Source organism: Alligator mississippiensis, chromosome 2 (assembly GCF_030867095.1).
Source record: "Alligator mississippiensis isolate rAllMis1 chromosome 2, rAllMis1, whole genome shotgun sequence".
Lineage (NCBI taxonomy): Eukaryota > Metazoa > Chordata > Crocodylia > Alligatoridae > Alligator > Alligator mississippiensis.
The window spans coordinates 129,813,133-129,830,195 of NC_081825.1; the positions used below are offsets into that span (position 1 = coordinate 129,813,133).

The 17,063-nt window shown below is 41.3% G+C and overlaps 1 protein-coding gene across 8 annotated transcripts in view; it reads right to left on the reverse strand.

The window, feature by feature from the left end:
- Positions 1 to 13,893, reverse strand: part of SGMS2 (sphingomyelin synthase 2) — a 75,224-nt gene extending 61,331 nt beyond the window's left edge. For 2 of the 8 annotated variants that reach the window (XM_014595887.3, XM_059722134.1), the window contains exon 1: positions 4,647 to 4,916. The gene's annotated coding sequence lies outside the window, so the exon portion shown is untranslated. Of the gene's footprint in view, positions 1 to 4,646; positions 4,917 to 5,025; positions 5,155 to 7,258; positions 7,408 to 9,222; positions 9,304 to 13,536; positions 13,662 to 13,724 lie in introns of those variants that run through there. The other 6 variants (XM_059722130.1, XM_059722131.1, XM_019500128.2 and 3 more) reach the window with 6 other exon arrangements.
- Between the last annotated feature and the right edge of the window lie 3,170 nt (positions 13,894 to 17,063).

Here is a 17,063-nt window from a genome sequence, read left to right on the forward strand (position 1 = left end):
GATTATTACAAACACCTTATAATGATCATACTTACTCTTCTGCAAAAGGGGAAGGGAATAATATTACTAGAGACAAAAAATTCCTTGTACTTAGAACTGTCCAACGCTCAAATTAGAGATTTGGATAACTGAGCTCTAAACTTTGCAAATAAAACAGAAAAATGCTTGAAGTGCTGCAAGGGAATCATCTTTTGATGATGTTGTACATACTACTCTCAGTATTACAAGACAGGTGCAATCTGACAGGACCTACTATTAATCTTGTAAGAGGATCTATACATAATTTTGAAACTTCCAGTAAAGGGGAGGGTGGGGCAGGAAACTGCAGTGAATCACTTCAAGACCACAGGCATCTAATCAACTACTTAAGACCCAGAAATCCTTTAGGCATTCCCAGGACCTTTGAGAACACCATTTTCATAAAGTATTATAGCTTGGGTAAAGGAAATTTTAAGCAAGTATGATGAGGTTCATTGTACTTCATGTCAGTGATCATAAATGTTTGCTAACAGATTTTTTTTGTTAGCAAGATTGTTACAGCTACATTATTTTGTATTACTATAGATGTTATGTAGACGCACCTTAGCAGTCTGTGCCAATAGTAATGATGATAGTGCAAACAAAGATATGCCTAAACAGTAGAGAGATTACCCTTATTAAAAATCATAGGGCAACTACTAAAACAGTAGTACCTTAAGCAGTTCTCTCATCAGGTGCAGATGTGAGCGGACAGCAGTATCAATGTTTAATAAACCTTCCCACCAACAGCTGTTTTAGCTCTACAAGTCTCTCAGCATCTGCTGGGACAGACATGCCTGGATGTCTGCGATTCTTAATGTTTCACAGCATCTTCTGGGACAGTAGTGTCCATGGTACAATAATTCTCCCAGCAGATACAGATCTGCAAAGACAGTAGTGTCAGTGTTATATTAATCTTCCCAGCATCTGCTAGGACTACTGTAGTAGCATCCATACTAAATGAACTGTCACAGCATCTGTATTGTCCATCCTTCATGAATACTATGAAAGTGTTTTGTAAGCTAATAACCTAAAAAAGCATAAATTAAAAAAAAACCCACACATCTTGTGTGCCATCTCAATTTAAGTCCCAAATTAGATGGACCTAAAAATAATTTTCTCCAAAAAACTGTTTGGAGAAATATGCAGGCTAAGGAACATGCAGATAAACAGGTAACTTATAAAAGAGACCCTGCTCATGTGATGTTAAAAAAAAATCCTCACCTTTCTCAACACCTAAAATATTAATAAAAAACAGAAGTGATTTTAAACACATTATTTTCCCTTCGTTTTGCATAATGTTCAGCATGCAACAGAGATAGACTATTAATTGTATTTGCATTGAATTTACCTGACAAAATAGAAGTTCTTAGGAATGAGGATTAGATTTCTTCCTGGTAGCCCAAACCTGTACTTCCTACTCAGGCATTTCAGCTTAACTACTGATGCTCTGAGGTGTCAACTGCCTTAAGTCACATTATTAGTATCTGTCTTTGTTGTCAGGCAAAATGGTTTTAGGCATACAGAAATGGAATTTGAGACTTCAGGTATTATTTAATTCTGGCTGTTTGATGATGGCCAGTGACAGCTGTATCACAAATAACATGCACTACATCAAAGCATTTGGTGAAGTGAAGTAAGCAATTCTTTTAGGATTTGCGAACCTAACTGCGTGCGACTTGACATTCTCTCTCCTTATTACATACATCTACAAAGAAGTAATTGCCACTGATTATATACTAGGAAAACTATAATTTGGCTCACTAGAGAATCACTCTTTTTTTGTGTCTGATAAGAGAACAAGAAGTCTTTCAGAAAAAAAATGTATCCACATGATTTTCTACTCTTAAGTTTCACTTGATATAGGTTCTTTGAAACTGAATTCTATAAAAATTATTTCTCTTCTAAATTTTGCTATCAAAGTATGATTATATATAATGACTGGGCCTAATCAAGCAATCTTTTTGCACACAGAGCTCCCATTGAAGTCAAAAGGGATATTTCAGTGAGGACTGATTGCAGGGTTAGGCCAAAAGGACTTTAAAATATTTTCTGACATTCAAACAACATGAAAGGAAAATACTTGAAAAGAATACAAGCGAGTATATTAAAGCACACAAATCCAAAATGCTAATTTGGAATGTCTCTTAATGAGAACCTAAATAGAATTATGCTGTTGACATCAAGTGAGATGAGGCATAATTTCGGTGTAGACTAGTGATTCTCAACCCACACGCTGTGGAGCCTTGGAATACCTTGAGATCCTTTCACAGGTGCTCTGGAGTATCAAGCAATGGTAGTACTATTGTTTAGGAGTTCAAAGAGGATTTACAAGATAAATATCTGGGTTTAAAACAGGATTCCACAGTGTTAAAAGCATTCTAACCTGTTGTGGTCTGAGTTTTTTTGACTACAGAAAAAAAAAGAGCAATTCTTCTGTTGCAAAGGAGTAAAAACTAAGAACCGGCATTTTCCAAGGGATGCCTGGAGTCTAACAAGGTGGAGAGTTTAGCACAAGATGTTTTTATGAACTGAAATGAGTGGGAGAACCAACACAGCAACCAAGATTCAAAATTGGGACTTTATTCACAAAGCTATGAGAAGGCTGCTATTGGATAAATCCTTGTAGTAACATTTCAAAATAAAAGAAGTGAGAATTTTAGTTGCACTAAAAATCATAATGCTTCATATATGTTCTTCTGTGCTACATAGGTTCATTTCAAAGATTGGTCCCTTCTTAGTCTGTTAGTACATGAAGATGATCACTTTTGAAAGACCCTTAACTCTCACCAGATGCCCTGCTTCTTACTAGATGCTGATACCTGTAGTTCCATCTTTCAGTTCTTAGGATCACAGCACAGGCTCTCTGGTAGCTGTCATTAAAAGGTTCCATTTTCATTAAAAGTTGTATGGATAGTTGTAAAAATTGTGGACTGGACTTCCATTAAGAAGTCTTACCAAGAACACAAAAGATCCAATCCCACGCCCACAGAAGATCCCCACTGACTACACTGGATCAGGCCTTTGATTAAATGCAAGCTAGACAGAGGCTAAACCCTATCATGAGTTACGGGAAACAGAAATTAAAATTATTAAAGGTTATACAGACATACAACAATTTCTTAAGGTGGGGGATGGAACCTCATAGTAAAATACTTCAACAACCAAACATGCAAACAACCATAAATGACTTTTATAGAAGTCCTGCCATCTCCTCCAAATGCAAGACCCCTAAAAAAGAAAAATACAATCTGTTCAACCTTCTATCAAATTAAATGAGTTCTTAAATTAAAACACAAGTACTAATGCTTCTCTAGGCCCACATCCTAAAAGGTAATATGAAAAGTTAACCAGGTGCATAAGTGCTATTAAGCTAACGTCCTTATTTTGAAACGTTAATTTAATATTTACAGAATTCTAGTCTGCTGAGAAACTTTCACTGAGGAACAAAACCTGACAGACATCTTTAGAATAGATTTTCCCCTCCCAGTATCACATACAAGCTGTTCACTAGATTGTGAGTTATGAATATATAAAAAAGGTTGGCTGGCTTCAGGGTTTTTTTTCCTAAAATGAAAAGGTTAAACAATTCAAAATGGGTTCATCAGCAAAAAAGAGAGAGAGAGAGATTAAGAGAGAGAGAGAGAGAGATTGCACAAGAGAGCCCCCAACCCCTGTAGTGCAGCCCTTCAAAATTATAATCTACTTGCTTTATTCTTGGGGGGGCAGTTACCTGCTACCAAGAAATCACATTTTGATCCATTGCTCTTAAGCAAGCGCTACTTTTCACAAGGATTCCGAGTTGTATTTTACTCGACGTGGCAAGCATCATAAGAAAGTGTTCAACCACCAAGCCTCAAAGTTTAGTGCATTTTTCAAAGTTCAGAAAAAGTTTGTGACCTGCCCCTGCTTCTGCAGAATGGCCAAGTCCTGGTGGGAGCAGGAGCAGACCTTTAAAAACAAAACAAAAAAAAACAACACACAAACAAAACCTATTGTAGTTCAGATTTTTTTATTGTACATGACATAAGTGAACTGGGGGGGGAGTTGTAAGAACTTTTAAGTTTGTTAAGTCCATTACTCCAATAAACATGTAGAAAAGGGGCTTGCTACACCCCTGCACAATGACAGGTATCCAGGTTGAACAGTCATTTCTACCCAGCACAACTTTGCCAATCTCTGCTCCCTCCTATATGCCTAATGAAGGCCAAGCGGGCCCGAAAACTTGCAAACGAATGGCTTGCAAATATCCAGTTAGTCTAATAAAACCTATCGCCTCTTCTACAAGTTTGGACTCCTTTTGGATAAAGACGGTGCCTCTTTACTGCTTATCTAAATGTGTTCCCTGCAGTGTATCGCCAGTTGACCTGTAACCACCTTGTCCACTTGGCTCCTTTTTCTTCAAAAGCAGAAATGACTTGGCAAAGGCAAAAAAAAAAAAAAAAAGGCAAAGCAGGGAATAGCCTTTAATAGGCATGACTGTCAGACAACTCAGAAATGGGAAAGACAGACCTATGAGAGGATGGTACCCCGTCCCCCGGCAAATCTCTGGCTGTCCCCTACAGCCTCCCCTTCTCGACCCGGACCAAACCCGAGCCAAGTTGTCCGGACCCGCGCCCCCGACTCACCCGCTGGGCTGCCGCGGGAGGAAGCCCTGGAGGAGCCGCAGCCTCCCGGCTCTGTGACATTTGGACTTCGCAGCTCCTTATAAGCGGGCGGGCGGCGGGCAGACACTCCCCCTCCCAGGCAGCGGCGACGAGAAGCAGCTGGAAAGTTTGTCCACCTCGAGCGCCGGGCGACCTCCTCTCCTCGCCTCGCCGCGCCCTCGGCTGCCGGGAGCAGAGCGGGCGCCGGGCGCTGCAGCAGCCGACCCTCCTCCCCGCCCCCTACCCCCGCGGGGCGGCTCCCCAGGCGCCGCGTTTACGGCCGCTCCTAGGGCTTCGGTGCCCCGGCCAGGGCCGGCTCGCCCCCGCCCACACTGCCCCCCAGTGCCAAGCAGTGACTCACCCCGCGCCGCGGCGGCTCGGAGGCCGGGCTAGGAAACCCGGGTGACGAGACCTCCGCGGAGCATCTCCGCCCCGCCCGTAGCCGCGGCTCCCCGGCACAGGCCGGGCCTGAGGGCGACGCGCCGGCACAAGCCTTCCGGGCCTTTACAAGCGGCCTTAACAGTGAACAGGCGAATGAAGAAGCCTCCCCCTGAGACAGCCCGAGCGCGACCGCCAGCGCCCTTCCCGCCACCTGCCTCGACCCCTTGCCCTCAGCATCTGCCCTTCGTGCCCCCAGCTGCCTCCTCCTCCCGCTCATCTCTTCGCACAGGCTGCTAATTCCTCCTCTCAAAGCATAAGGTGCCACCCCACTTCAAGATACACTTTGGGGGAGGTTCTGCAAAAAAAGTTGGGTAGCCCATCACGCTGCCTGGCACCCAGGCACATTGTGTCAATAAAAACCACACATCCTGTGCGCCCTCTCACTTTGAGTCCCAAATTAGATAGGATTAAAAATAGTTTTTTCCAAAAGATTGTTTGGGGACAACCATAGCAGGGTACAGGCCCTAGCCACAGCGAGTGGCTGGAGGCGAAGCCTGCTTGGCTTTGCGGGGCCCCTCAGAGAGCAGGGCCTGGGGCAGTCTCCCCAATTTGCTCCCCCCCCCAGCCTTTCCCCCAGGTTATGATTTTCAAATCATCCAGAGGGGCTCAGCCCATGGGCGACTGGTGACACCTTAGTTGGGGGGGCTAGTGCCCTCCCAGCCAGTCTCACCAATGGGGTGGGGGAGGGGTTCCCCTATGGCCAATTGTGCCAATGGGGAAACGGCCACAGCGTTCCATATGGCATTTCATCTGGTGCTCCCACTCCTGGGCCAGCACTCACAGGGTGGGTACCGGCGTTCCCGCCTGCCCATCACCTCAGCAGGGAGTGCAGCCTGTGGGGGGGGAGGGGAGGGGAGGGGGGGCACCAATGCTCTCAGGGGATGTACATGCACCCCTGTGCACCCCCTACACATCGCCACTGGCTTCAGTCCCCCCTAGCTCTCCTGTAATGTGAACCCTGGGCTTGTCTACAAGTATGCTTTAGTCTATTTGAATGTGCATTAGAGAGTCAGGTAAAAAAAAAAAAACAAAAAAAAACTATGCTCAATTACTCAAATAGGCTAATGCGCATTAAGCACCACTTTAAAAACATTTGCTTTAGTTAATGTGGGTTAAGCCAGGCTAATGCATATTTTCCCAGTACCTCACAATGGAGGATGCTTTTACAGGTGCTCTGGGGGTAGGGTGTGGCACTTTAATTAGAGCAGCTTGGAGAGCTGCTGCCACCGCATCTCATGTATCACCCTCCCTGTGCTTCCAAATGGCAGCAGGGGCGCTTGAACTAAAACTTATTTGAGCTTTAGTTCAAGCGCCCCCACCGCCATTTGGAAGTGCAGGGACGCTGATACGCAAGATGCGGGAGGCTGCTGAAACACAGAAATTGCCACACTCCAGCCAACTCAATCAAGTCTGCTCCGCCACACTGGAATTCCAGTGCGTTGGAACAGCCTCTGCGCTTGTATGTAGGCACTAGGAAGTACTAGATTTAATCCGCATTAACTAACGTGCATTAATGCACATGTAGACTTGCCCATGGAAATTATTACCCCCCCCAAAAGAACCCGAAAATGTATCTATGTTCCCTGTTCTTAAGTAATAAAAGCTCCTAGAAGCCTAACCAAATATTTGCCTCAGTTCACTGTGCTTTGCTTCTAGTTTCACAAAGCTACGTGCTTGGCTTTCCTCAGGCCACTAAGGTGCTTATGTGCATAAAATTGAGCATGTGCCAAGTTTGCAAAGCAGGTGCCAAGAGTCTGTAATCTCTTTGGGACAGGGACCCTGGGGACCAGTATTCAAAACTTGTTAGGAGATTTAGAGTCAAGGCTAATTCTTAAAAAGGGAAGTGGAGTTTCTTCAAAAGTCTATGGGACTTGCACGCTTTAAAAAAAAAAAAAGTTGATCCCTGTCTTTGTTATTGTTTGTTGCCTTGTCACACTAGTGTTTTTCTTTAAAAACTTTCCACAATTGCACTTGGAGTGGTAAAGATTTTTAGTGAAGAAGTGGTCACCCCCAACTCCCACAACTGCCAATTAATTGAAATGGAAAATATCAATTTTGATTTTATTTTGGTTGTGAAACATTTTTCAATTCCAGCTGGAATTCCTGATCAGAATTAGAGAAAAGAAAAAAAAAAAAAGGCTTAGATCACTCACCTGGGATAAAGGAGACCTGCAGGTTCAAGGCCTGCTCTAATTAATTCAGAATACAGGGCAAGTGAATCAACCTCTGAATTTTCACAGGGTTGGAGACCCAAAACCTTAAAAACCCTTGATTCCATCATCCCAGTTTCCGAGCAGTTTTCCTGGAAAAAAAAACAAAACTTCAAAATGTTCTGAGAAAGGAAATCCATTTCCTGCCTAGCTAAAAATAGCATAATGGGGGTAACTAGTAGAAAGATCTCTGGCAACCACTAGCAGGGCAACTATTACATCTTTTACATCTCAGATGGCAAGACTGAAACAATAACAGCTGATATGAATACCCTTCTGTTTATGACAATGTAAAATATGGACCATGTAGTAGTGAAACAGTGAGAAACAAAGAAAAAAATGAATTAATTTAAAAACAGGCAGCCTGAAGTTCAGAATGTTCTTTAGAGCTATACAAGTGATCTGTTTACCTGTATACAAAATCTGAAAATGTCAAAAGCTTTACTGCGGGGAGAGGGAATGACAACAACAAAGGTCTCTGCCCTGAAGTGCTTACATTCTAAGGCTCTAGTACTATGCTGATATATGCATGTGTTTAATTACATGCTGGTCCAAGCAGGACTGAATCTAAACTGAAGCAGTGATGAAAGAGTATTGAACAAGATGAGAGGAAAAATAAGAGATGACAGTGGAAAAGGCTTCCCACAGTGAGAAGCAGATAGAAATATATATTTTTTTTAAATAATTAATTTTCTTAGATTCACTAGCCATTTTTCTGATATATTTAGTGTCACAGTAAGTATGAAAATATTGTACTTACTTTGGTTATATGCAACACCTCAAACTAGTATAGCCGAAAGAGATCAAGGAAAATAGTTTGCATCTACTTTTTTTCCCCAGTTTATTTTGTGTACAAAGTGCCCCCATGGACATTCACTTAGCTCCAGTCCCGCAAGATCATCCTTGTAGTTTGACCACTGGGCCTGCATAAAGCTGCAACAAAATCACTGAGGCTCCTTGCGAGGTCTAAGGTCCATGCATACTAAATCAGCTTAGAGGATCTGGGCTGTAGCAGGTTCCCTTTATTGACTGCAAGGCTCTCAAAAGCAAACAAAAGCAAAATCATTTAAAAAAAAAAAAAAAAAAAGTAAAAGTGACTCGAATTAAAAAATTGGTAGGGGGTATAAAACAGCTTAATATCTGAAAATACTGTAATTTTCATAATAAAAAGATCTAGATTAAGTTGTCAATACCCCTTTAAATAGCCACTGAACCACAGTTGTTTTCAAAAGAATTTTATCTTTTTCAGGGGTGGAAAAAAAAAAAAAAAATCTATTCTAGTATTTTGCTTGCTCTAAAATGTACACATACCCATGGACAGATCTGAGTACAGATGTTTTTTTCCTAAACTATTTTGGAAAAAAGAGAAAAGGTCAGAGAGAACTTACTGTTCACTTAAGCTGGAGCAAACCCAATGTCTTTTACATTACTGTTTTTTCTTTCATGAGATCAGCAGGGATATTATTGGAAACAATAATACTATAAATGGACGCAGCCAGCCTAAGCAGTAAGATGGTGACTATCTCCCCCCCCTCAAAAAAAAAAAAAAAGGCCAAGCAATTTTCAAAGGAAACACTACAGCTAGAATGCTGCTAAGGCCTAAATAAAGCTATGAGAGAGAGAGGGAGGAATAAAACCCAATGAATACAACCCCCATAAAAATTCTGGTTTGAACCGATTGTACAATTTATAATCAAAGGATGGCATGGTACAAATTATGGGCTGCTCCTGCAACAATTTCCCAGAAGGCAGACCTCTTAACCCATGTGAAAGATAATGGGGCTACTCATGAGGAGAACATGTTCACCCTTTTTAAGGTCCTCCCAAGATTGAGGCCAGATAATGCAATCATGAATACATACAGTAACATTGAAGATGTACCAGTGGGAATTTAAAGAACTCCAAACCTTCTTTTAGGGTGAACTAGTCCTCAGAGCTCCTCTTTCATCCTAGGATCTCCAAGCATTCTACAAATCAAAGAAACCTGATTTTCATGCAGATCCAGTTGTGAGAACTGGGTCTCAGGTAGAAAAAACAGCAGGGGGCACCTTAAAGACACATTCAGAAAGGCATAAGCTTTCGTAGGCAACAGACTACTTTATCAGATGTTACAAATGGACTTGCAGAAATCAAGTTTACTAGACATTGGCGAGACAGGGCAATCCCTACATGAAAGAATAAACGGACACTGATTTGACATCAGTTCCAGAAAAACCCAAAAGCCTGCATCAGAACTATGGATAACCAAGTGGAATACGAAACTGTAGAACAAAAAAAATCATTCACAACCTGAATTGTTATTTATGGTCTCAACAGAGACTCTGGATTCTTATCCCATTACCTGGGCTTTCATAACCCCTGTCCTTCAGTGGGTTTACTGCTTAGTTAAATTGCTTTTGATCTTTTCAACCCACCTCCCCCTGCTCTTTCTTCCTCCTAACTCCATCCTTTGTACTTAAATTGCTTTATTCCTTTCTGTTTAGTGCTCTACAAGTACATTAATAGCATATGACAAAGTAGGCCATCACCTATGTAAGGTTATACCTTTCTGAACAAGTCAGTCTTTAAGGCACCATTTTGCTCTGCCTTCTGACTGACTTCAGGTTAACACAACTAACTACCTCACCATACAGTAAGTAAGTAGGCATTTTTATAATTCCCATTTTAGGGCTGGGCAAACTCTAAGTCAGAGAAAATGAAGTCCTCTTGGTCTTGAAAGAAGGTATGGAATCAGAAAAAATATATGCCTTAAACTTTGATTATTTTAGTTATAAGATGACATAACCGCTTTGTGTAGAATTGCTGGCTCGGTACAGTAGAACAGATAAGGGCAAGTGTTTGTTCTTTGTAACTCTTCTGCAAATGCTTCGCTCACCGCGGCCTTGAAGGTAAAAAAAAAAAAGTATGTACAAAGTAGATTTCCAGGTGCAAGAAGGAGGTTTGTGAACTAACCCTATCTCTCCCATAATTCCCATCCTGATAACAGCAAAGAAATAATGAAGTAATATTATAGCCGCTTTTCATGCTAATTTCACTATATGATCATGTGAGTTGTAAGCGACTGTTAAAAAGTATATAAGCCTCCTGATTTTGCTCTTGGGGGGGGACCCCTTCCAAGTGCTTGGGAAATCCATGTCACTTTGGAACTCCCCCTACAGCTGTAGTTTCTTTCGAATAAAAGCTTCTGCTGACCTGACCCAAAAGTACTCTGTGTGTGTTTCCACGACAAAGGGGTTGAGAAAAAAAAAAGAAAAAGACTGGAACCAAGATGTGCTAGACTGAGGAAAACAAAACAAAACAAAACAAAAAAAAACTATAAATAGATTGTAGGTAAAACTTATATGCCAGATGCTCATTTTCTACAAACCTAAGTAAATGGAATTATTTTAGAACAGGTATATATTGAATAGGAATGCTATTTATTCGAAACAATTTCAGTCCCACCTTCCCAACTGTTTATCCCTTCAACAGAACTCAGCTTTCCAAGCTTTTTGCATGCTATAATGCTATAAAGTATTTGGAGACATGAAGAAATGTCAATCAAATGAATTAATCATTAAATGAAAGCTCATCCTCTACAAAGACTAAATTAGAGCTCAGCAAGTGCAAAAGCAAACACAAACAAAAAGTGCAACATACCCAGAACAAATTTTTTTGTTTAGGTCAGTGTTTTCTTACCAGGCTGTAAGGACCCTTCTACACATTACATCTGTTATGCAATTACCTGGTTAATTGCACAATTAAATTTAGAATAGCTACATATGCAAATGAACTATAGTGCCTTAAAAAGCTCCAACCTGCTATACAAGTTATTGCTGGAAAATGTGTAATAGCTTCATAGCTGGTTTCTATTTAGCTTTAATTTGCACATATAGCCTGTGTCCCTGCTACTGGAAGACTGCAGCTGCTGCAAACTATCAGTTGCAGGGGCACCTCATGCACCTCATGGCTGAGGTTGCAGTGGCTGGGAGATCACAGCAACTGCAGTCTTCCAGCTGAGAGATGCACGGGCAGAGATCACAGCAGCCTCCTAGCCACAGTGGTGCATGCGGCAACCATCAGCTGAGGAGGCTCCCAGCTGCAGGAACTCGCTTCTTGCTGGTGCAGGGGGAGCCCGGGATCAGGTTGTCTCCACCAGCAATAAGGTGTGATGGGACCCTGCTATGCACGTTTGATCAGATAGACTTGGAAAAACACAGCTACTTGTAATCAGTCAAGGCCCTAGTTCATGTAAACTCTTGTGATAATAAACCTGGCTTTGCGCATTCATAAAACTAGGACGCAAACGTTCAAGAAATCACTATTTACTGTGAGGCTCCCTATTAAGACAAGGGCTGGGAAGAAGGTGGGTGGGGGGGAAGACTACAAAGGAAGTTTGAAAACATCAGAAGCAAAGTATTTGCTAAAGATAACAGTTTGTCCACATACAATATCTTTTTTTAAGCATCAAGCTTAACACTAGGGCTGTTAGACATAATGGTCTAATGCTCAGAGGTTCTGAATATACATAGTTATTACATCCAAAGCCAGTCAGAAAGAGTTAGCATCCCCAAAATCTAGACCAAAAACATACCCTTCAAGCAACAACATGAGCAAATTGCTAATTAGAATTTGAACTCAGGTTTTTAATTCTTTGGCATATATACACAAATACTTTGCTTTTTCTATTTGGTAGCTTTCTGTTTTTTATATCAACATCTGTTAAACTTTTCACTTTTGTTGGCAACTGACATGTGACAGCTTTTGCTAACAACAAATCTAGTAAGACATGGGTTGAAACACTGCTCAGCCACTACTTTTAGAGCGTGAACATTTGGGTTATTTTCTTTCTAGAATACGGAGAAGAAAACTATTCCATAAAAATGTATCATAACAAACATTTGCTACATCTTGTTTATACAAGAAACTATTCTTGGGGAACAAATACTCCCCTTCTAGCCCCAACAATATTCTTGCCTGTTTTACTCACACTGAACACAAACCCCTCAACTAGTCCTCAGAGCTGACTACCTTTCATCTTCAGCCAGCGGCAAGTAGCAAAGTTAAGAAGTTAGCTTTCTGTAGTCTTCAAATGCGGAAGGAAACCATCAGAAAGCTACTGAATACGTGCGAGTGGGTTTTACTGTGCTTACCTATAAAAGATTGCAACTAGTTGTCACAGCATATGGCATATTCACATTTTCTTTCAGCTGCTGTCCCCTACAGCTAAAGTATTTGCTTCTCTTCGGGGTAAGAGAAAAGCAGACTGTAAAATCCTACTAGTTGCTGTTGTGCCGGATCAAGCTAGGATTATTGGAAATATAGTTGATGATGAGCAAATGAAGGAATTCTCTTGCTCTATTAACAAATAATGTTTTCATTTATCTCTAAAAATGAACAGATAGTTGTATTGTATATTCTTCTATTAGCTATTTTACAGGATATTAATCATGGTTTACCAAAAGAATCACAGCAGGCACTACCATTATTCTCAGTTCCAGGGTTAACAGTTAAACATTATCTGGGGATATTGCAGCTGGATGTTTGTTAGTAAAAGTTGCTGATGCTTTATCATACATGAATTGCTTGATATAGCCTCTTATAAACCGTGAAACAATGTCCTGATAGAGGCAGCTGCAATTTAGGGTTTGCTGGGTTTTTTTTCTCCAGTTTTAACTACAATACTTGAAAACAACACTCCATTTACTTTGTCAACATTCAATTAAATAAGTGACAGGAGATGGTAAAAGCCACAACCTATTTCAGAAAGCATTCTGTACCTGAAAGCCTTTCTCCCATAGCTTTTCACTAAATAATGAATGTTCTATAAAGTGATTAAAAAGACCATTTCAGTTGCTTTTCTCCCCAGCTTCTCTCATGTCTGAAACAAGACCAAAACTGATGAATATTGACTTGTTTAATCCCTACACACCCTAGTTGGTTATATTTATACAAATTTATAAGAATCATTTGTGCTGGCTTTGATTCTTTTTATACATACTGCAATGACATTTGAAAGAGTACTTTGGCTCTACATCCTGTGCTGCAAAGTTTGCAGAGCCTTCTTATGGGAAACAAAGAGAAAAGAACTAGCAGTAAGTGCACCATGTAAAGAGAGAATCAGGAGAGGAAGTTGAGGGGCAGGAGAAATTCAAGTTTGGAGTATCCTCTGTGTTTACAAACATCAAGATAAATATTGCTATAAAAAATGATTTAGAGGAGAAATATATGGAAAGTCTCACCCTTTCCCCAAAAATGGTTTTAAAATAAAGAGGATTCAGGCTGCTGACAACAAGTTACTAAGACACTTCCCAAAAACCACTCCAAACCACCTCCCAGAAATTACATGAAATACAAGAAGAAAACAAAGATTGCTCAGCTGTAAACAATTTATCAGACAGTGAGCTGACAGCTGGAGTAATTAGCCCACCTTTCCTATTTCCTTGCCTTTCCCACCTCACACTCCAGCATAGTCTCCACCCAAATAAAATTACTTTCCTCCTCAATTCCTTCTGAGCTCAGTGCCTCCATGTATACTTCCCTTCTCTTCTCAGCCTGTTAGTTTTCTGTAGTTGGCCCACTTGTAGTGCAATAGCAATGATAGGCTTCAAAGGATTTTAAATGGCACTTTGACTGTGATTGACAGCAGGTGCCCTCTGCCAAGTTTACATAGGCTTTTCGAGCCAAAACAAGACTTTAAATACAAATTAAAGGCAGCTGAACAGGAGTTGTGGCTCCTGGAAATTTTCCCTACGTATTTCTTTTGAATGAAGGATTAACTTCCACTTAGAAGAAAGAAAAGTCTAGCAGGGAATTGAAGGAATAGGGATCTGAAAGTTGTAAAGGTCAGAGGAGTATTCTTCTCTATTCAAATTTATAAATAGTATATCATTTTGATAGTTTTCTTTTTCTATGAAGAAATGTTGTTTTAAAGATAATTATTTTAAAACTGAAACAGCTGACACAGTTGTATCATAGCAGGTGGCCTACTTTTTTTTAATGCACCTGCTGTTATCAGTTGAATGTAAATTCAATACAAGATACTCTGTGGGAACTGTCACTCTAGGAAACAGACCATCTAATATGTTCTGGATTTGACAGTAGTTATACTACTAGAAACTTCAAAGAAACATAATGCCATTAATTATCAATACAAGCAGGTTAAGGGGCAGCAAGTGAAGGAGACATTTTCCTGGTTCTTGCTGCCAATCTGCTTATCTTTCCAAAGCATTTGACCTTTGTTTCTATCCCACTGAGCACAACTGTACAGCTCTTCTCCACATTAGTGTGCCCTTGTTGCAAAGAAGGCTAACAGCATACTGGGAGTATTGGCAGCAAATTGAGGGAAGTGATTATTGCCCTCTATTCTGTACTGGTGACGCCACATCTGTGTCCAGTTTTGGGCCACCCACTACACAAGGGATGTGGACAAATTGGAGAGAGTCCAGTGGAGGGCAATGAAAATGGTGAGGGGGCTGGGGCACATGACTTCTGAGGAGAGGCTGAGGGAACTGGAATTATTTAGTCTTGGGAAGGGAAAACTGAGGGGATTTAATAGTAGCATTCAACTACTTGAAGGGTAGCTACAAAGAGGATGGAACTAGACCAGGGGCTGGCAAAGTCCAGCCTGTGGGTTGGATTGGGCTCACAGTGAACTCCATTTCCCAGCAGCCCCTGCCTGCATTGCTGCAGTCAGTTACCAGGGAGACCCAGGGTGCCATGACAGCAGGGGGCCATGGTTTTGATGGAGACTGGCCCCAGCAGTGCTGGCAGCATGCGCAGCAGGGCAGGGATCTGTTCCGGGGTTGGGATCTTGTAGCGGTGACAGTGAGGTCTGGAGCTGGGGCAGAGCTCTGATCCACTGCCCGCACACCCTGAGCAGGGGTGTGCAGGAAGTGGGTTGCAGCTCTGCCCTCACTTCAAACCACGCTGTCACGCTGTCAGAGTCCAGCTCTGGCCCTAGAGCAGCTTCCTGCCCAGCCTTGCACCCTGCCATGGAAACCCTGGCCCTACATTGCCATGGTGCTGCCACTGCTAGTGTCTCCATGGAAACGGGCCACAGCAACATGGACAGGGGCTGCTAGGAAATGGAGTCTGGCCACTGGCTGGATCCACCATTTTGTCCGCTCCTGAGCTAGACTGTTCTCAGTGGTGGCAAATGACAGCAATGGTCTCAAGTTGCAGCAAGGGAAGTTTAAATCAGATATTAGGAAAAAAAAGCATTCTCACTAGGTAGGTAGTAAAGCACTGGAACATGTTACCCAGAGAGGTGGTGGAATCTCCATCCTTGGAGGTTTTTAAGACCCAGCTAGACAAAGCTGTGGCTGGAATGATATAGTTGGGGATGGTCCTGTTTTAAGTAGGAGATTGAACTAGGTGACATCCTGAGAAACCTTCCAACCCTAATTTTCTATGATTCTATGACTTATTTAGAAAATGTCAACTCATCTGGATTTCAGAATATCTAGCTGGATATAGGAATGTGATGGGTAGATGCTGAGGCTAAAAAAGCCCTAACTGGCCAATAAAAAAAGAAAAGCAGCAGGTGGGGTCCTTCCTCTTGTCTTTTCTCAAACTGAGGGATAAGCAGGGTACAGGCTTGGCCCCAGTCAGCAATGTTGATTCAAAGAAGCTGGTCTCACGTATATTGTGAACAGATATAGCTGAACAAGAAGAAAAAAATCTTGTGCAGTCGACCCTCCCCCCATATTTATTTTAAAAATATCCTTATGTTTATTGAAATAGTGTATACCTTCCATTTCTGGGTATACAGTTCTGGATTTTTAAATTCAACATCTTCTCTCATTTGAATGGATATTCACTTGAATGGATAAGTAATGAGTATACATCTATAATTTGAAACTTTTTTTGCACTTTTTATCTGTAGAGGAAAATGTGGTTTCAAATTAAATATTACAGCAAGTACAGTACATGCCTTTGTATTGGGCCATTCAGTTTCAAATCTGAATTTCACAATGGGTTTTTTACCTGGAAAATAAAATAAGGGTCTGATTCTGTGAACTGCAACTACAATAAAAGTCAAAGGTGCTTAGCTACAAGAGATACTATTTGCTGTGTTCAGTCCTTAATCTTTCAGTGTTTCAGTTACTGTTGCATAACATGAGGATACCACTACTTTCTTAGCTCACACGCTCATAGGGAGGATAAATTAATAAATAGGTGAAGGTCCTAAATATACATAAATGTTGTGCATTTTTCTTAAGAATGGCTAGGCAGTGACTCCACATGATGTCACTTTTCAAGTAGGAGCCAGTAACAGAACAAACATGGAGAACTACTAAGGATATGTTGGAACAATGTATGCAGAGTGCCTAGCTACTATGATTGGTGCTAGGGAATGTAGGTAATGCTAATTCATTCGGCTTTCTACAGTGTCTGACCTCCACAACCGCTGTCACTGTGGAACAGAGCTGCATGCTTTCTGAGAACATAAACATGTAATGCTCGTTCATGGCAGCAACACGGCTCATACAGCTCACAAATAACACTCCCAACTGCTGGCTTTTTATTTTGTTAATAAATCTTGGCCTTAGATTTTAGTTAATTCTAGTTCATGAAGTCGCAATTTAAGTTTGGCCTAGTTCTTTAACACTCCCCTTGCAAAACTCTCTCTCAGTCAGTGGGAACGAATGTTTCATGTTTTTGAAGTGCTCCTCCTAAGATGAAACACAAACTTTTCAAGCTCAAATTCTCATGTTTGATTCAGTATATCATCTACATGAACATATGTGAAAAGGAATTACACATA